This window comes from Prionailurus bengalensis, chromosome B2 (genome assembly GCF_016509475.1).
Source record: "Prionailurus bengalensis isolate Pbe53 chromosome B2, Fcat_Pben_1.1_paternal_pri, whole genome shotgun sequence".
Taxonomy (NCBI): domain Eukaryota; kingdom Metazoa; phylum Chordata; class Mammalia; order Carnivora; family Felidae; genus Prionailurus; species Prionailurus bengalensis.
The window spans coordinates 95,485,997-95,506,981 of record NC_057349.1 but is presented as its reverse complement, the minus strand read 5'-3'; the positions used below and the strand labels follow the sequence as shown (position 1 = coordinate 95,506,981).

At 43.3% G+C, this 20,985-nt stretch overlaps 2 long non-coding RNA genes across 3 annotated transcripts; both read left to right on the top strand.

Annotated features, from left to right (window-relative positions):
- The first annotated feature begins 3,713 nt into the window (after positions 1 to 3,713).
- Positions 3,714 to 6,284, top strand: LOC122489813. 2 transcript variants are annotated; one of them, XR_006299015.1, is made up of 3 exons: positions 3,714 to 4,960; positions 5,719 to 5,751; positions 5,872 to 6,284. It is a non-coding gene; the product is annotated as an uncharacterized LOC122489813 (long non-coding RNA). The 2 variants fall into 2 exon arrangements; XR_006299014.1 differs by lacking the exon at positions 5,719 to 5,751.
- An 8,100-nt stretch (positions 6,285 to 14,384) lies between these two features.
- LOC122489812 lies at positions 14,385 to 18,658 on the top strand. Its single transcript, XR_006299013.1, has 3 exons — positions 14,385 to 14,652; positions 16,464 to 16,611; positions 17,066 to 18,658. It is a non-coding gene; the product is annotated as an uncharacterized LOC122489812 (long non-coding RNA).
- The last annotated feature ends 2,327 nt before the right edge of the window (positions 18,659 to 20,985 follow it).

Genomic DNA, 20,985 nt, shown 5'->3' with positions numbered 1-20,985 from the left:
TAAGCAAAGCAATACTATGAATACATACAAATGGAGTAAGTCTAAAACTCGTGCATGGGAATAACCTTGGTTATGGAGGGAGGAAAAAGAAAGAGATGGAAGGGTAGGAAGTTTTAACATAAAAACATATATTTTTAAAAGCTGAAGCAAAGACAGCTTTGATGTGTCTTGGAGACAGGTACATAGAGAGAAGTACACTGGAGATAGGTGTTGGTTATATTATTCTGTTTTTTGGTACAGTGGAAATATGTAAGTGAAGGAGGTCACATATTTTACTTTACCTTAAAAATGACATCAGTGAAAACAAAATACTGTACTCTGAAAATACTCTGAAACTCTTAGATTTAAGCTGGACATGTTTCAAATATAATTTCATTTCAACTCTCCATATTTAACCAATAGGGGAAGAAAAGCATTGCAATTAAGTAACTCCAAAGGTTATAAAAGTTGTTGCTACTGCACTGAAGGCCCTTAGCTGAGCCATATTACATGAGGCCAGAGGTTTGGAGACCTGCTTTGGTATACTTGAATCTATTACACAATGGCACTCAAGCTTGAGAGAACTGAATGCTAGGCAAATAACAGAAGGGCCAACACAAGTAATAAAGTCCACAGAAGGATTGCTATCGGCTGAACAAAAGATTCCCTAGGAATCAAGTCTATATGGGACTGTCAGGAACAGACAGTACCTTCATGAGCAGAGCTGGGAAGAGAGACTAGAGGAGAAAATTCCAAATGGGGAAGTGTTTGGAAGGGCCTTGGGTCTGCTGTATACTTGGGACATCAATTTTCTCTGGTTCCAAGGTACAGTGCTCTACTTTATCACTGACCAGAAACTTTCTGGATGCTGGGGTCTTGCTCTAGTTTAATGCAAACAAAAGCATTATGGTATCAACTTCGTCTACAAATTTTGTTCTAATTGATCAAATGTAATTTCTAAATTTGGATGAAAAAGTACATGTGTATTATCTTTTAAAAAATCCCAATGCAAAACTGTAGCCAGGTTGATTTGTTATAACCCAGTAAAGAGAAATAGATACTGCCAGCCATAAATGATAAAAATTTCCTTTCAATGAGCATTGGCTAACAGTCCTGGGGCTGACAAAGAAAAGATGTGAGAAGGAATGAAGTTCTTAGAAAAATTGGGAATTAACGTCATTTTATTTTAAACTAGGTGGATTGGTTTCCCTGAGTTTGACTTATGAAGCGGTAATCCTAGGAGAGGTCAAAAATCTAAATGAAATCAAACTAACTGTCAAAAGTACAGAAGGAAACTGCTCTGCGTATCCATTTGACTCACGGATTTGTTAACAGTCTCACTGTCTTACCAACCAAAATGTTGCCTTTTTAGATTAATTTATTTTTGAAACAGAAAATATTTATCATCGAATAAAAGTTTTCTATTTCTTTAAGTATGTCTCTTCTCTTATATTGAAAGAACACTTTTAATTTAAAAAATGAAGAAAGGGTTAATATCTAACCACACACTTCCAGTTTGATGGACCCAAAACACAATTCACAGATATTTCAAGTGTGAAATGCTGTGAGAGGCAGCAATGTTAATCTGCAATAACAAACTTGTTAGAAAACCACAACCAGATGCAAATTAAATTTGCAATGAAAATACTTAACATTAATATATTCAAACTCTTTGGGTATATAATTACATATGTTAATGTAAAATAGAAATCAACCAAAGCATATAGTTTTCTCATAGAGTATTTCTAAACTCTAACAACCAGTTTACTTTTTAATTCTGGTTGAGTATACAGTACCATTTTACTAAGTAAATTAGTTACAAAACACTGACTTTCATTGTCAGATGTGAGTAAATACTACATGCAGTGATCTTTTCTGTAAAGCAATGATCCTCACCATTACTAAAGTTTAAAGTTTTCCAGTCAAAAGAAAATATTTTTCTTCTGCAGTGGTAATGTTTAACACACATGCTTTTGTTCATATACTATCCACAGATTGTATTAGAGTTCATAGAACCATATTTAAAATTTCATTAGGGAAAACTCCATACGTATTTTACTCAGGCAACTGTTGAAAGACATTCCACTTGGTGTACAAAGCCTTCTATTGCTTACACAAGCAACTTTGTTTACAGAACTATTTAAAGGAGCAAAAGTGGCTAAAGTCTTGAAAGAAAAATCTCCTTGGAATTAAGGTACATTTCTAAAGGGCAAGAAACCAACACATTTAACTGCAGAACAATGAAGTACTACTGAATTAGACAGTATGGGTCCCTTTTTTTTTTTTTTTTTTTTTTTTACATATTCTGGAAACTCTCCTCTAGATACACATTACAAAGCCCAGAGACCTCTCCTTTTATTTTCTAGCATTGTCCAATAATGCGTACTGCCTTGAATTATTTTATAATTTCCAATAGTAAAGAAATACTTCAAAATCCCTTTTGTGAATCTAAGAGGACAAGCTTTCTAAGGACAACCTCTCCAACCTACTTCCATTAAAAAAGGCTTCTAAGTGGATTGACAGTGGTACTTAGGGAACCTTTAGTCCTAAATGCAGTATCATATCCTATAACCAGTTAAGGAGGCAAGACTAGACAGTTTCCCAAATAGGATGAGACTCTTAATCAAGTTCAATCAAGAAATGTCATTAGCTGCAAAGAGCAAATAAGTAATTTTGTTTAGAAAGGATTAAAATTATACTGACAATTAAGCAAATAACCTAATATTAAAAAGAGAGAGAATAAACTGACAGAAATGATTTTTAAACACATGTAATCCTGGCTCACACTTTAAGGCTTTCTATGATATATGACAAAACTCACAAACATTTAGACGGTTAGAAGTTACTTGGTACAAAATTTTAAATACTGCTATTAAAATAATTTGCCAAGAAAGTAATGTGACCCATCCCAGCACCTTACGTTTATTTGTGAGGCATTTTTATTTGTAAAGACTGGGTTCCTCATTTTCCTCTTCTTACCTTACCCCTTATGGTATGTGTTCAGTACACATTTGTCATTTAAATTAGATTGTCCATCAAGAAGATTTTTACTGCTTAGAACTCTGCAGTAACCTATATATGTATAATGAGAGCGTACAGCACAATGCAGGTAAGAGATGGGACCATAGAGTCATCAAAGAGCCAGAGAAATTAGGAGCAGCATTGGCAAGGCCAGCGTTTGTTTTCTTAGTTACTTGAATGTGGCAACCCAAAATCCTGATGTGACTCCAACCCAAGAGACAGCCTATTTAACAGAAACAACATTTAATTTGTGTCAGAAGCAGAGGCGTCTAGTCCCCTCTCTGTTGAAAGAAGATGATAATATCAGCCCTAAGTGCCCGTTAGAGATGTTATCACTATGAAACAAAATGTACTTATGAGCCCAAAGACTCTAATGGGTACAGACTCCCAAGAAGATAGACTTCATGTTGTAATATTCCCTCTTCATGTTTACTTTTTAAAAACTTTTATTTAAAATAGCCATAAAGATCTACTAAAAGGTAAGTTATTCTTGCACAGAGGCTGAAGTTTGTTCAAAACCAAATTTCGAAATCATCGCACACATCAAAATACAGCCCATACCATATAGGTTTTGTTTTTGGTTTTTGTCAGTGGAGTAGTTGAATGCTATAGAAAACGTGTTAAGTTTACACTTCTTTCCAGTGCTTTACAATGACAAAATGTTAATCTACCATAGAGAACTTAAAAGGCATGATACCATAAGAATTAGGAACTGGGTATATTTGGACTTTGACTTAATAATTTGTCTTGATGTTGTGTATTCAATTTAGAAATGATCAATCACTAAATAACTTTCACTTCACCAAGCAGAACCAGAGATTATTTGACAGCTATTATAGAGAAGTTGACCTTTGTGCTTATATTTCAGTGCACCAGAAGTTTAGCAATATTTATTCAGGTTAAATTATGCATATTTAAAAACTGTATTTAAATGAACAGCTGCTTAAGTATATTCTTTATAAGACTGAGATTATAAGAAAAAGATTTGTGTGATCTTTTTGTGTGGAAATACCACATTTCCAAGACAATGTGGTATTTAAATGATTTCAACCTGTCTTGCTGACTTTTTAAAATCAGAAAATATTTTTAAAGTAGAATTTCCTAAGATATTTTTTGATTAGAAAGAAATTGAGTTTGAGTAAAGAGGCACTGGAGTGAGAGAGGATGGGGGCCATATCAGACTGAAAGCCTTTTTCAACACAGAGGAAGGAAATGGTGTCACTATAAGACTGTGAAGCAAATATGTTTCCTTGTGTTTTTGTACCACAATGTTAAAAAACATCGTATTTTAATTTCAGGCCTTATAAACTAAAGATGTCCTCTAAAATTAATTATACTTATTATTTTGGATCAGAGTCTGTGGCTGACTACATCTGTGAGAAACTTCATTGTGCTTCCTAATTAAGAAACCAAGTCTAGCTGGCTGATGGGAAGGAAAAATAGTTTAATTCAAAGGGAAATGTAATACTGTGAGAATAAGCAAACAATTTTTCTCTACCGGGCTTTCAGTGGGAGCAGAGCTTCCCAAATCATCTGTATGGTGTATCTACTGTGCATTTTATTATTTCCCCCACTTGTGTCTTTCTTATAACGTTACAGCTAAAGGTTTTACTTAACCAATTCCCTTCAAACGCTCTTCCTCTCTATCCTGCACAGTGGTGTGCTTTCAGCAGACTGCTAAGAACAACTTCAAGTCAGACTTTCTCCTTTTGGTCCCTCCTCCCGTTTTGAAATTTTGTTTTTCGTTTCTATATACATCAAAATGTTTGAAACTCAAAAAAAAATAATCCCCCCCCCCCGAAGGCTCCGCTAGAAAAGAAAAGAAAAGGAAAAAGGAAACAAAAACCCTACGGGACCGTCCCCAGGAGCGCCGAGACCGCCAGTTAATAAGCCCAGCCAGGTGATCGGGGGAGAGGCAGTTCGTAGCTCCCTGACCCCAAGAAGAACTTGACAACACCAGGTAAGTACCCCCAGATGGCACCTGCCCAGACCCTCTTCCGCCCAAACCTAACCTATATAGCCGGTTACCAAGGACCTGAAAGAAGGTGGGGCAGGGAGGTGGGAGGAAAGAGGATGAGACTGTGCGAGGAGCTCAGATGGCCATTCCGCCGCTTTCCAGTTTGAGTCATCTCTCTGGTTTTCAAAACCTGGGAGGGGAAGTGCGCGTCTGCCAGGAGTTAAGCGGTGTGCTAGGCGGGAAAAGAAGCGCACTCTAATCCTCTCGACAAGGGGCCCTCCTCTCTCGGGGCCAAAAAAAGCGCAAGCCTTCGGGATGCTCCAAGGTCTGCAGAGGCTTCTGCGACGCGTCCACTGGCACCCGACTGGGGCGGACTGCGCGACCCGGACTCCCCGGGGCTCGCTCGCCGCCAGCCCTGCGCCCTGCGGGCCGCGTCCGCAGCCCCGCTCGCGGAGGTTGTCTTACAGCTCCTACCCCCGGCTGCCAGTGCCGCCAGGGCTGCTCAGAGAAAGCTGCGATTAGGCAGCTACGAGCAGGACGGTGCTTGCGACCGCAGAAGCGTTGGAGAAAAGATTTCCCAGGAAGCTCGCCCTGCACGAGCCCCTTCTGGAACCCAGCGGACCTTAAGACACAATGACGAGCTCTAAACCTATTTCGAGAATCCCCTACCTGATGTCAGGACTCCTAATTCTTTTCTTCTCCTCTTGTCCAAAAGAACATAACATTTTGATAATTTTCCTCCCCCCTCCCCCCTTTTTAAGGGTGACTTTACATAAAGGAGCTCGGAGGAAAAGGTGCGTAATGGAGAAGCTATCTTCACTCTGTCACGCGTCCCCGCTAGCCTTCCAGCGGAAGCGCCAGAGCAGAGTTGTTGGTGTTTTTTTTTTTTTTTTTCCTTTAATTACGCAATTTAGGCTAATGGAGTCCAATCGAGAGCCGTCAGTTGCATGCACGCAGACCTCGGTGGCATTCGCTGTTGGAATTGCTTCTTCAACAGTGACCTTGGGTGGGAGAGAGCCTGTCTGGAGCCGGACCCCCCGTAGCGGCCTCTTACCTCGACCCCCTGGCCTCCCACGGCGTCTCCAGTGGACCGTGTACTCCTAAAGACATCCCCCACCGGCCAGCTGAGCCGCGCATCTCCAGAGCCGCTCCCGCCCCTCGCCTCCCTCGCTACAGTCCCAGCGCTTTTTAAAACTTTGAGCGCAGCTTTTACGTGACTGGAGAGTCATAAATGCTCCTGCCCTTGTTCAGCCAACATAGACACCCTTGCGTCCCCTTCACATTTCATGAATTACGAGAATATATAAAGCTAACATTCCAAAAATAAGGTGTATCCGAGTCTGCGTTTCATTTACCCTTACAAGTCGGTGACACGCAATTCTATCCTTCAAACAAACCGTAATGACCAGTCCTAATGTCCCTCTTTCTCCCCGGTTTTAATATACCGAATAATTACTGCCGGAGAGATAACTATCAGCATTGCCAGTGTTTACAGTTTAAGCAATAGCAGAGCACCAAATCACCACTCTTCTTACTATCCCTAACCTTGGTCTTGATCTCTTCACTAAAATCCTAGCCTCCCCATTTTTTTTTTTTTGCCACCGTAGTGTTGGTTCTCTGAAAATTTATTTCCCCAAATCGCAAACTTAACGTTTTAAAGACCTTCCAACGTCACCCTCCTCATTGCCATCGTAACCCGCACACCTGCGCAGCTCAGCCCGCTCCTGAAGACGTCGAGCAGGAAACCCAGCTCTTTCCCGAGTGGCATCTTCTCTGCTCGCCTACGTGAACCTAAAAAACAAGCAACTTCAATGAATGCAAACTAAGCTTTCCCGGGGAGAAACGGCGAGGCAGCTACAATCAGTCTCTGATTACACAAACATACCTAGGGGCAGGTTGGAGAGTGAAGGAGGGCTTCGGGGTGGGGGTTGCCAACCTAGAGGTGGATTAAACCAGTTCTATTGTTATTGAGTTTAGGAAAGCTAGCTTTTGTTTCGCGGTGGATATTGGGGGTAAAAACCGAGGAGCTACGGTTAAGCCTCCCAGAAGTCTGTGAAAGAGCAGAACTTTATGTAACGTAGGAACTCGGGTCTTTTAAATTGTTTAAGATACTGAGTTAAACATTAAGACTCAAGGGGGGAAAGACTTAGAGTCATTTGAAATATTGTAAAAGAGAAGAGCTGACGTCTGCATCTATGTGCCCTGTTTTCAGGGGTTCACCGGTCCCCTCTGTCAAAGTGGGAAAGGTGGGGATAGCCGGGCTCCGCCGGTCGCACTTTGGGCCCCCAACGCTTCAGACTTCCTCTAACCATCACTTTGCACTTCGGCTTTGGAGAAAGGAGGCAAACAGTCCTCGCTCCCTCCCCAGCAAACTAGCCGGAGACTACAGGCCCCGACCTCTCCCGAGCCCACCTGGAAACACACCTAAGAGGAAATGCTCTTTCCCGCCCATTAAGTAGGTAGCGGCTGATGAAAGTGATTGTGCACAGTGCCCAGGAGTCCCTAGGGAGGGATGTGTGACTCTGGATGTCTGCAGGCAGGGGCGACATTTAGCGAAAGGAGGTGAAAAGCCCTTTTTACTTTGCATTTAAGCGTCATCAGCCCAAATGACAACTTTGATTGACAGAGAAGTGCTTCCCAGACCCAGTCGCGGCGCGCTCGGCGCGGTACGGCTCGGATTGGGCCGCCTCGGGTCACGTGACGCGCGCCACATCCTGGGGACCCGCCCCCATCCCTGGCGCGCGCCCTGCAGCGGCGGCCGGGCCCCGCGCCCACTTTCACTTTTTGCGCTGGGGATTCACAGCCGAGCGGTGGCGTGGGTTTTTTTTTTTTTTTCCTTCAGGATTTTGAGGAACAAAAAGAGGCATTCTAAAGAAATAAGTGTTGCACTTGATCATGGTGGGGGGCTGCTCGTCGGGAATTCCGGACAGGGCCTGGGAAACAGGCGTTTCCCGCTTTACAAGGGTGGAACTGTGTTTGCAGAGCCACAAAACGTTGAGATTTACAAGAACGGCTAGAATCGCGATCAAAAGTAGAAAACAGTCGGCGCTTCATCTTCTCAGCACTGATTTGGTCATTTGGCTTCGAGGAGGGAAGTCTTCTACGTAGTTTATTACGTTAGCTTAGGTAAAGGGCCACCAAAACTAGCTCGTTGTGCAACCTAGGGAACTGCGCTAGTTTGAAAAGACTGACGACGACTTCCGTGTCATCTCCAATCTGTGGTAACTTGACTGGAATCAGTTCAGCACAAGTGTTAAAGTGCTAACTGGGGGATGAGCTGGTGAGTCGGTGAAACCTAGGCCCAGCTAATGGGCACCTGCCTTCTACGCTCACTGATTGTTATCATGGTTAGTTACTGTCTATTGGGTTTAAAACATTCTCCGGTAGTTCTAAATAAGTCCACCTTTAAAAAGAAAATATTTCAGGATAGTGAAAACAGTTTTTACTAACACTGTGGAGACGGCCCTCAGATCAACTAATGGCCCATTCCTTTGGTCTTTATTTATTAAAAAAAAAAATTACTATGCATATTACATATTTCCAAATGCCCGGGTTGCTAGGTTCTGGGTATAGCAGCAATCTGTGAACCAGTCAGACGGTCTCACATACTGGGCCCGCATAGTGCTTATCAGGTCAGGGCAAGTTGCTACAGTAATTGGATTTCTAAAAAAAAAATTAAAAAAAATTCCCTTCCCTTAAAATATGTCTGCATCAATTGATAGCAAAGTGACCTTTAGCAAGTTGCTCATTTGTCTAAGCCCTGTTTTTTGTTTTATAATCCGTTCCTTTTAAAAGTCAAGAGCAAACCAGGTAAGGCTTGGACAACTGCCTAGCACTGTGGCTGGTGCTACATTATTATTATTATTATTATTATTATTATTATTGCAGTCAAACAATGTACGCTTCTTCCTACCTGTAATTTTAAGTGACAATACAGTGTTGTCCATTCTTCCATGCTTTATATTCATATAGAGGTTTGATTAGGGAGAAGGGAAAGCTCATAAAGCAATTTGCTTCAATCCTATGTTGTGATAGTAACTTCCACTAACTAATTATATGTCATTTTGAAAGTATTTCCTCAAATTTGTTTTGAATATATAATATTGCCTTTGAATTTCTTTAACTTCCCCCTTATACTTTTACAAAATGAAAGGGTATATTCTTTGTACTTTACCACTAGTTATTTCACAACCCAACATGGTCACTTTTTTGTGGGGGGGGAGAGATTATTATTTTCTCTGGAGAGTTTAGCTGAAAATCTCCTAACAAAAAGTGAAGTCTGGAGTAAGAATCAATTAAATAATGGAAAAAAAAAAACCACTTTTTTTTTAATTCTCTCTGGGGGGAAATCACACACATATATAAAATCTTATAAGAAATGTTGCTGCATTTTAATTTCTGCTCTTTGGGGAAGTCAATTTGGACGTTTGAAATTAGTTTTCCTTTTATTTTTTATTTTTATTTTTTTAAAGATTTTTTTTTAATTTTTTTTTCAACGTTTTTTATTTATTTTGGGACAGAGAGAGACAGAGCATGAACGGGCAAGGGGCAGAGAGAGAGGGAGACACAGAATCAGAAGCAGGATCCAGGCTCCAAGCCATCAGCCCAGAGCCCAACGCGGGGCTCGAACTCACGGACCGCGAGATCGTGACCTGAGCTGAAGTCGGACACTTAACCGACTGCGCCACCCAGGCGCCCCTAGTTTTCCTTTTAAAATTAATGTAATTATCACTAGGTAGCAAGAATATCTCTGGTCTAAACCTCCATCCGGAGCTCCAAATTTCCTCTTCCACAAATGACACTGGATCTGCTGTTTATGGGTTTATATGGAGCTGAATTCATCCCTTCATGCCCCTCTCCGTCTCCATATTCTAGACCTCAACGTAGTTCAACCTCCCAGTTACCCATTCTCCAAACCTACTCAGGTTTTCTCTTTCTATCATATTCTATTTCTTTCTATCATTTTCTCTTTCTATCTCCTTCCATTTGAAGTCAATTATCAAGTCCTGCTTGACTTCACCTCCTAATTATACCTCAGATATGTCCCCTCCCTTCCTTTCTTATTTCCGTTCTTTTGGTTTAGGCCTTTCTTGTCTTGCTCTCTAGCTTACTTGCTGCTGCAGCCTCTTAACTGTGAAGTTCTGCCTTTAAATCCTTATCATTCCCTTCAAACCCTTTCCCTGAGTGACTTATCTAAAAAGCAGATCTGAACATGCCATTCACCTTTAATGGCTTCCCCTTCCTTATCAGATAAAAATCTAAGCTCTTCACCACAGCATTCAAAGCCTCTGTACATCTCTCTAGCTTTGCTTCTCTCCCCTTCCTGACCTGACTTCACATTCCAACTACACTTCATTCATTCATTTGTTTGACAGTGCTAAGTGCCAGCCACTGTCCTAGGCACTCAGCATACCTTGGGAAACAAAACTCATAGCTTTGCCTTCATAGAGCTTATATGGAAAGGGATGGGTGGTGTCAGTAAACAACACAAATTAGCACATTTTATAGGATCTGGGTGGAGAGCCTAATTTTAGATCCTCTGATGAAGGTTGTCTATTGAAAAGGTGACATTTGAGCAAACAAGAAAGGAGGTAAGGCAGCTACAAGAATAAACAGAGGAAGAAAATCTAGGTGGAGGGAACAGCCAGTGCAAAGTCCTAAGGTAGGAGTGTGCTTAGCACATCAAGAAGAGGAGAGAGCAGAGGGAGTAGTAGCAGATGAGGTCAGAGAGAAAATAGGGTGTGTGAGTGCTCTCTTAGATGGGTTCTCATCAGCCATTGTAGTAAGTTGGAGTCTTTGTGTTAAATGGGAAGCCAACCACTTGTGGTCACCCCCACAAGCCATAGTGTTTAGACCTTGTGTTCTAATCATATGCTCCCTTCTGTTTTGATTGTACCCCTCTCTCCAGCTGAATTGCTCTTGTAATTCTTTTTGATTGTCTCTGTTACTGCATTTGCCATATTACTTATAAGACTGAGGTCTTGAGGGAGGATTTTGGTTTATTTATCTTTGTATCCTCAGTGCTCATTAGCAGGCACGTAAACGTTTAATGAATAAATAATGATTATAATTGTTTACAGATTGCTATATATGTTGGGTGTTTTATATGTTTATAAATTCTTAAGACAACCCTACACAGTGGGCTTTATTATACTTACTTTACAGAAGAGGAAATGAGTTTCAGAGAGGTTAAGTAACTTACCCAAAGTCCCAATACTGGTAAATATCTGAGCTAGGTTTTAGCCACCCGCCAATTGCTACACTGTGTTCTTTTCACTCCTGAGGCTTCCTCACTAGAGTGAATGAAAGAGATGGAGGGAATACATCTCTGGTTTTGTTTCTTGCATTTGGCTTTCCTAAGCTTAAACAAATGACCAATTTTACTGTCTATGTACTAATTCATTAAATATTTAATAAGTATCTATTGCGTGCCAGGTACTTGAAATACAATACTGAACAAAACATGTGGTCCCTTCCCTTGTGCAGTTTATACTATAGCAGAGAAGACTCACAATTTGTTTAAGCAAGGGCAGTGTTCTGATGGAGGAAGGACAAAGTGCCACAGGGAACTGTAGCAGCAGCTTTTGACCCAGCCACCCAGGCTGGAGAAAGCTGTAGAATGAGAGCAGATTTCCTGGAGGAGATAATTCCAAGTGGAATGTACCATTGGCCTTAGGGACACTGAAATTCAGAAAGCGGAGGTACATTTAGCTGTGAATAAAAGAATCCCTTATGGACTTGTATAAGATTCTAGGTATTATACAAAACCCCGAAGAATTTTGTTGTATTCATTCTTTTTTCAACTGTGGCTAATGTTAATGCCCTTCTCCCATATTTGATTACAATCTTTAAGTATAAAACCTAAAGCATAAACTTTTTAACCTTTGTATGAATGTTTTTATTTGGTAAGTTGTTTGACCCATTAGTTTGTGAAGAGTTAATGCAATGTGTTTTAGCAGCTATAAATTCCACAACTATGGAATCTGAGGGCTTATGCAAATTATTTTGTTCCATTGGAACTTGGTGGTATATTGCATCATTGGCTGGAGTTTGGGAACTTGCTACAGAATGCAAATTTTTTTATTACGTTCGTGGAAATGAAATTTAATATTTGCTCACTTTTAATTACTGTTCGATGGATGAGATAATCCAGGAAACCATGACAGGTGGTGTGACCGAGACAGGAAGAAGCCAGGCTGGAAAACCAGAGACCCATACTCAGAAAGTAGCATTTTAGTGCTTTTAAACCGATGGAAAATTAATGGGTTGTTCTCTATAGATTTCCCCTTGTTTTTCAAGTGGGGATAAATTTGGCATAATAACTCTAATATATGACTTGATTTTCAAAATTAAAATTTTAAGGTGAAAATAGTTATTCAGACAACTTGCAACTGGTGGTGGTGGCAACAGAGCAGTTGTTTTTAATAAGAAAATGATGGGGAAGATCAAAGAAGAACAGGGATCAGGATGTGGGAGTGAGTTCTCTTTATTGCAAACTGCTTTGGAGGGAGGTGAGAGATGGAGATTAGAGATGATGAAGACCTTTCCTTTTGGCTTCTCTGATCTAGCCATGGATGATGAGAGTCCCTCTGGATGAGCGTCAAAGAAAAGACATGGTTAAATGGGTAATAAAAGAAAAATCAATTGCCCATAAATACTAAGTGTTTTAAGTTTGAAATTTTCTCTAAAAAGAAAAGAAAAAGAAAACCCTAGTTATTGTAGTTATCTTCTACAGCTTGTAAAACACAAGTTTCCCTAATGGAGCAGGTCCAGCAAGTCTTGGTTATAGACAGAGTTAGGAAGATTGTGAGAATCCAAAGGGTCCTGGCAAATAATGTGCTTTGAGGCTTCAAAAAGTGTCCCAGAGGAGGAGAAAATATTCTGAAAAAAAAAATACCAATAAAGTATTTTTTATGTTAAGAACAAAAAGACAGGAAATGTTTTTCCCCCCAAATATTGTTGCATTTACTCCATCTGGTGAAATAAAATAAGACAGATATGTAATCCTCCACAGTTACACAAAACCGCCACCAGAAGGCCAGTTAGATGGAGGAGAGCTGCTGTCCTAGAACAGTATGTATGGCATTCTTGCCCCCTCCCCCCCCAAAAAAAAACCCAGGGCCATGTACTGCTTCTCTGAGGCCATCAAAAGTTTCAGACTTAAAACAGAGAAGTTTCTTGGTGAACAGAATTAACAAAATTACAGAACTGTCATCATTATGTTTAAGGAAACCTTTCCCAGTTTGCTAGCTTTCTTCCCAAACATTTTTGCCCTAATTACATTTTTGTTGGTGGTTTAGAAAGGCCAGGACAACCCAAGGGAATGATTCCATTCTAATTGCATCTTTCCCTTCCCAGGAGGCCTGCATCCTTTCATATCCACCAAACTCACTCGATCACTTGATTAACCGTGGTCCACTTGCCACAGAGAGAAAACAACAACAAAACACCCAAACAAGCCCTGTGAAATTAACTGGATGTTTTGTTTTTGTTTTTCCCCTTCAGAGATCACAAAGCTTGTGCATATTCTCGTCAGGCATCCGTTTTCATTCAGGGCCCCAGGTGGAATAGAGAAGGTGTGTGTGTGTGTGTGTGTGTGTGTGTGTGTGCGCGCGCGCGCGTGCGTGGGGGTGTGTGTGCGTGTGTGTGTGTGTGTGTGTGTGTGTGCGCGCGCGCGCGCGTAGGGGGGTGGGTGTGTGTGTTCCCGAAACGTCAAACAAGCATCAAAGTGTGTGCTGGGGGCCTGTGTCTATAGCTTGCGTTCAATTCTAAAGAGATCGACGACCCCACCCCCACCCCCCGCCACCCCCCCAAGGTTAGGAACCACTGCCCATAACATCCAGATTAATTCCTCCATTCTTGCTAGGCCCTGTTTGCTGGAAGGTATTGAAAAGATGCTTTGTAAATTTGGTTTAATGAATTTCTACAACAACCTGTGAAATCCTCAGCAAGGGCCCTCAGGATTTCACCTGCGTTCATAGGGAATTGGTCCCAAAGCTTGGGTTCTCCGCGGGGCGTCCTCGTCCCGGGGAGACCCGGCGCCGCCAGGTTCTGGGCGTCCGGTTTGTCTTCACCAGAACAACCAGCCCTCTCCAGATCCGAGAGGGCCCTACACAATCTTCCTTGGATGGCCCGTTCGGCGGGAATCTTGGATTCCCCTTTCCTTCGGACACCTGAAGGACGACAGTAGAGGGAAAAAGGAATCGCTCTTAGAAACAAACAAACAAAAAATAGTCCGGGCGCCGTGCCCCGGAGCGTTTCCGAGGCCGGCCGGGCGCGGCGGCTGTACCGTGGTCCAGCCGCTTCGCTATTCGGCGGGCGGCGCCCTGCTCGCCCCCCGGGGCCGAGGCCCGCGTCCCCGCCGCACAGGCGCAGCGCGGCGCCTGCCAGCCTCTCTGCGTGCGTCTTCGAGCGCGGTGGCCCGCTCCATCCGCTCGCCCCTGCGAGGAAGCGCCGGCCGAGGCCCCTCCCCGCCCCGTCCGCGGTTAGGAGCCCGCGCGCTGGCCGGAGCGGGGGTATCAGGGCAGCGGGCGCGCCCCATCCCTTCCACTCCTTGGCGGGACGACTGCCCGGGTTCACTGCTGTCCCGGGAGCCCACTCCCGATCCTTGGCTTCCGTCTCGCCTTCCCTGAACACCTAGCTTGTACCAGCGTGGCGCTGGGAAAGCATTTGTGGAGACAGGGCAACGTGTGGAGGTAAATGCGACGCAAAATGCTGGGGGGAGCTCTAGGAAGCAGGAAGGGGCAAGAGTTAGTTTTCTGGGCTCCTTTCTCTCACTGACCCCAGATTACTACAGATTACTGGGGATGCCAGTATGCCCATTTTACGGAACGACAGAGAGATCAAATGGCTTCCCTGGGGCCATTTAATGCCAAACGTGGCACACCAAGCTTCTGCCTCATCCCAGCTCCTCGGGTGAAAAGGCTTACCTCCGCCCAGGAGTGTGGGCAGCGGCTTAACCGTGTAAGTAACGAGTAACCCAAGTGCCCAGGCTGTGCTCTCCTTCAGTCCTGATGAAGTGGGAAAAGTTGGAGCACCTGGGGCGGGGTCGCGACCTCTTACCGCCTCCTGCCCTCACCTCCTAAGCGATCTCTTGCAGTCACCAGCCCTAGATCCTGGCAGTTTCCCCGCGTTCCGCCCCTCCATAAAAATATATGTATTTCCAGCCTGAACTTCTCCAAACTCCAACCTCCCGTTTTGTTTATTCAGCTGCCTACTGGATATCTGCCTCCAGCCGAATGTCTAAAAGATGCTGAAATTAACTTGTTTGAAGCTTTGCCCCCAAACCTGCTCCATCCATAGCGGTCCTCTTTCCCCTTTCCATGAAGAGCAAACCATTTTTTTCAGGAGGTGCTCAGGTCAATAACCTTGGAGCCATCCTTGACTCCTCTTACTTTCACACTCCAAATGGTGCCTACCAGAAAATGCTTCTGTGTATATCCAGAATCTGACCATCCCTTATGGCATCTGGTACTACTACTTGGGCCTACACCAATCTCATCATTTCTCCCCTGGGTTATTATGGTAGCCTGTTAATCAGTCTCCTTGTTTCTACTTTGCCCCCTGCTAGTGTACTCTTCGATCCCGGATCCTGTTCTAGCCAGAGTAATCCTGTTGTATCAGAGAACTCAGAACTTCCAGTCACTCCCCACCTTACTGAGGATCATAGTTTAAATCCTTCCGTCTAGGCTCCTGAGTGACCACTCCGCCCCCTCTGACCCTTCTACTCCCTTTCTCCTTGCCCAAGCTCACACCCATCCAGCCACACTGTGAGTCCTGCCTTAGGGTCTTTGCTGTTCCCTCTGACTGGGCTGTCGGCGCGCCCCACTCCCATTAGCATAGTTTTCTTCCAGTTTTTGCTGAATACCATCCTCTGGGTAAAGTTCTCCCCCCCCCCCCCCCCCCCACCTGTTTAGCCTTGTAACCCAATCCCTGCCTTTTCCTTTTTCTCTGCTTAATTTTTCTCCCTGGTACCTAACTTTTATACTCCCATTTACCTTTGCCCCCTCTTGTTGCTTCTGTCCTTCTACAAGAATGTAAATAACATATATGAGGGTAAGGATTTTTAAAAGTTGTGTCTGCAAATGCATAGAACAGTGCCTGGCACATGGAAGGCACTCAATAAATATTTGTTTATGAGTGAACCCACAATAAAATGGGAGGAAGGGAGTAGCTCCACCATATACTAGCTCTATGATCTTGGGCAAGTTATTTAACTCCATTTTCTCATCTGTAAAATGATGGTAGATACTTCCTTATAGGGTTCCCAATGTTATTAAATAAGTAAGTACACAAAGAACACTAAACACAGAAGAACACAGTAAGTGGTAGTGATTGTTACTGATATGTAATATTTATAGCATGTAAGCAAGTCAGACTTCTAAGTGAGCATATATATCAGTATTCTACCTTACTGACATTTAGAAGTTTTCCTATTTGTAGTGGTGCTATGTAAATTAGAATGTAGCATCCTGAAATCATTTGTTATGGGTGTTTCTTTGTATAGTGCCTTGGAAGTGTGTGGTCACTGTTAACTGCTGACAGCTGAGGGAGAAAAGTCCATCTTTTGCTTAGTTTGCATCAGCATCATCACGTACCATCCCGGTCATCTTCCATGGAAAGGAGGAAGGGGAAATTCGATTCCTTGAGAGAATGTGAGTTATCCCCTTTTATGATTCTATTATGGAAATTCTTCTGAAGGTGTAAAAGGATAGGCTGCCACGCCTATGGGGTGGAATGGAGGAAGAGGCACTTGACTAGAACCGTGTTTCCCTTCAGGTCCCTAACCTGTTTCCTTAGGCAGATCTCCCAAGGGAGGGCTCACTGGGTGGGGGTTGGAGGGGGGATGATAGGATTTAGTAAGGGAAATTGGCCGGTAGGTCCATCCTGCTCTTACCTCTCTCTGGCTGGCCCAGCTTCTCCAGTGGCTCCTCCCTCCCTTTGCTCCAGCAGCCGTCCACTCTGTTTAGACTGGCACCTATGCCTCTTCTCGCTATGAGACACGCTGTGTTTGCTGTGTAACTCCCCCCCACCTCCTCCACCCAAGTGAGCTCCAAGGGGACAGCACTTGTTGTCTCTTACATTCCCTGCTTGCTTTCTTGTTCCTAGGACAGGTCCTGGCACACAGGGGCACTGTCAATAAATTCTTGTTGATTGAATGAGCTCTCCTACAAAGCTTATTTAATTCCAACTAGCAGCCCCTGACATTAATTGAACCAGTCCTTATGCCAGAACACTTTAAATGCATTATCTCATATTATTCTCACAACAGAACTCAGGTTGGTGCTGTTAGAATTCCCATTTTACAAAGAGAGAAAGTGAAGACCAGTGAGGTTAAGTAACTTGCCCAGGGTCACGCAGCAGCTGATAAATAGGGGAGCTAATGACAAACCACACAGTCTGGGTCCGGGACCTGAGTCCCAACCATCTTTGGTTAGAAGATGAAGAGGACTGATCGCAGCATCAGGTTCAATAAGCCTGGAACCGGAGAGGTCTTAAGGTTGAAAGGAGGAGGCCAGAGGTCACCGCCATCAAAATCGTCCCTTCCGAGCTTCTGTGGCTGCTGGGTGGGTCCTGAGGCGTCACACGCGACCATCAGTGTGCCCAGGAGGTTAAGCAGAGAAGCTTCTTCAAAAATGCCCTCCCTTCAAAGTACCTGCTGGTGGCCAAACATCTCTACTTTTCCGCGTGGGAATAAGGGGCCAGTGGGATGTAGATGAGCCACCAAAGGCCCGACAGATTGAGCCCTGAGCTGTCGCGGGTTCCCCCGGCCAGGGGCTCCGCCACCTTCCGATCCCCTTGGAAGACCCCGAAGGAGAAATGTCGGGAAGGAAAGTAGAAACTGGAACTCTGACTCTGGGAAGACAGAACCTGACTGCGCCGGGCGGGGCGCGCGGGTCTGCGCCAGGCAGTTGGGCCCCAAGCCAGGGCGGGGGACGCGCGCGACTGGCCCCAGGAGGGCGAGGCGCAGGGGCCGCCGCGAGTCCCGCGTTTAGTGCACTGGCGTCTCTCGTTCCGCGGTCTCCTTGTGTCTGTGATTAAAACATCAGGAAATGACTTGGAGCCCGAGAAGTTCGCTCTGTGAGCCGGGTTTTCTCAATCCTTGCGGAGATGGAGCGGATGTGGAAACCAGCCCTGCGCCCCCGGATTCAGGTTCCTGTCCCGGAGCTGCTTGCATGCGCCCGGGAACCCATCCACCCACTGGGCTTTCGCGGCGCCAACAGACTTTAAGTGTAGGGAGATACAGAGCATATTGAACACAGATTCATTGCCAGTGTCACCGAATTCATTTGGAGCCATGGGTCATTTTGTGGTTATGTGTGTTGTTTTTAGTCCAAAGATACTAAAATCATAACTACTCATCCTGAGGGTTTCTGGGAAATTTTGGAGATTGAAATACCTGAAAATTCTGGTAATCCCTGTTCAAGTGAGTCAATTAAAAAGAATTTGTTTACCCACACCCCCAGGTAGAATCACAGGAAAGTCAATGGAGAAGTATGCTCAGTCTCTCCAGTTCTGTTTGGAAACTCAAACCCTCCTCCCCGTGTTTTCAGTTGCAAATTAGAAATCACATTAATTGCCCTAAAATGTAGCAATTTGCCTTATGCAGAAGTTTGTTTTTGAACCAAGATTTGCTTCAGTTTTCTTCCCTAGACGGTGTTAGCTGATATCATGGAACTATTAAACAAAAAACCCAACTGATTTGTGTCTTTCTGTCTTAGTTATTGCCATCTTGTACTCTTGGCCGATTAAAAAAAGGCGGGGTGCTTATTTTAAAATGAATTTAGAGTAAAAAGTAATTGAGATGTTTGGCAACCTCATGGTAAAACATAATAGTGTGCCCCAGGATAAAGACTAGAATTTAGTTCCGTTTCTTGCTTCATTACTCACTCACTTGATGTGGCCTCTGACAAGTCCCTTCACTGTCTTGGGCCTCAGGCTCTCTCTCCATCAGTAACAAGGGGATCATCTTAGACATCTACCTGCCTCCTGAGGGTGTTGTAAGGGTTAATGAGATATGTGGTGAATGCTTTGATTCTAGGGTAAAGGACCTGTACAAATAAAACATGATTACATCTCAAGATTCATCTTTGATTCATCTGAATAAATCGACCTTTCCTTTATTAACTCTTCCTATTAAGTTTTCAAAATTGAGTTGATTTAAAAATTCTATGTTGGGGCATTCTATAGATTCACACTCTATAAAAATCCTTGACAAGTTATATTACCCAGTTGAGAGAGAACCTGTATTTGTTCAGAGATATTGAGTAACTTATCTTTCTCATTACGCCGATTCAACTTATTTATTCAACAAATGTGTACTGAAAATGTACTCTTTCTAGGGACTGTACGGGGGTACAAGGAGTGCTAAAAAGAACTGTCTTGTGTGCCTGCTGTTCCCACACGCTATGGTAAACACTTTGTATACATAATCTCATTTAATCCTGGTCACAGCTCCCTGAAATGCAGTCTCTTCTCACCCTGGGTATAGAATGCAAACTGAATTCAGAGTTTCCCCATAATTCAGTAAACCAGGTACAGCCAGAGCAGCTCAGTTCTGTGAAGTCATTTGCAAAAGTAAAGGGCTACTTTTGTTGAAACCACTGATAGAAATTTATGGTCACATTAAAAACAATTTTTTGGGGGCGCTTGGGTGGCTCGGCCGGTTAAGCGTCCGGCTTCAGCTCAGGTCATGATCTCATGGTCCGTGAGTTCGAGCCCCGCGTCGGGCTCTGTGCTGACAGCTCAGAGCTTGGAGCCTGTTTCAGATTCTGTGTCTCCCTCTCTCTCTGCCCCTCCCCTGTTCATGCTCTGTCTCTCTCTGTCTCAAAAATAAATAAGTGTTAAAAAAATTTTTTTTTAAGTTTTTTTTTTAATTTAATTTTATTTGGGAGAGAGAATGAATGAGAGCTCAGGGAAGAGGGGCAGAGGAAAAGAGAGAGAGAATCTTAAGCAGGCTCCAAGCCAATGTGGGGCTCGATCCCACCACCCTGGGATCATGACCTGAGCTGAAATCAAGAGTCAGATGCTCACCCAACTGAGACATCCAGGCAACCCTGGTCCCATTTTTTTTTAAGGAAAGATTTTGCCAACACTGCCTCAGCAGGTATGAAATTTAGCTATATACAGTGTTTAACATCCTTAGACCAGGTCATCCAGAAGTTGAGAGGATATTAGAGAAAATTTACAATAAGCAAATTTACATATAGGCAAAATATGATGACTCAGTCGGAATTGGCCAAATGCTCAAAAGCACAGCAAGCCTCCCTCTACCCACCCATCCATCACTGCCAAAAAGAAAAGAAAAAAAAAAAAAACACACATAAACTTTCATGCAGTCTCTACCTAGTTTTTGGAAGTTATCTAAAAGACAAAATTGGAGTTTATATTCAGCTCACAAGAAAGGGGGCCATGTATCCTGATTTAGTGAGAGAAAAGAGAAACCTTGTGGATTAAGCCTGTTTTGCATGAGACACAAAGAAAGATCCTTCATCTATCCCTGGAAATATCTACCAAATGCCAACCCATAATGTTGGACAGGAGAGAAGAAGCAAATTAAGCCAGAAAGTGCAGGTTTTTGTATTCTGCTGCAGACAGGCCAGCTGCCAACAGATTGCTTAGAGAGTTTACTATTTACACTATAGTATTATGGTATTATACATTTGCTCTTGCTGACAACGTGCTAAGTCATCAGCATGATTAAAGTGAACACCCATATGCTGAATTGACAGTGTCCTAGTTTATGGTATCAGACATACGACACTGACACACACACATATAACAGAAGCAGATGTATATATGGAGTGCAGCATGTGTTGAATGATTTAGATACACAGGAATCAGTTGTGGTACTTTCTACACAGGAGAGAATAGAAAGTGAGACATGCAAGTCGTACATTCAGAGAAAGTAGTCTTGGGAGAATTAGAGGAAACTCCTGTCTGGCTTACAGTTACTTAGTTGGGAAAGGATTCTTGAGAAGGAAACAGAAATGGGGATTTCAGAGTAAGAGTCAGAATATGTTAGAATT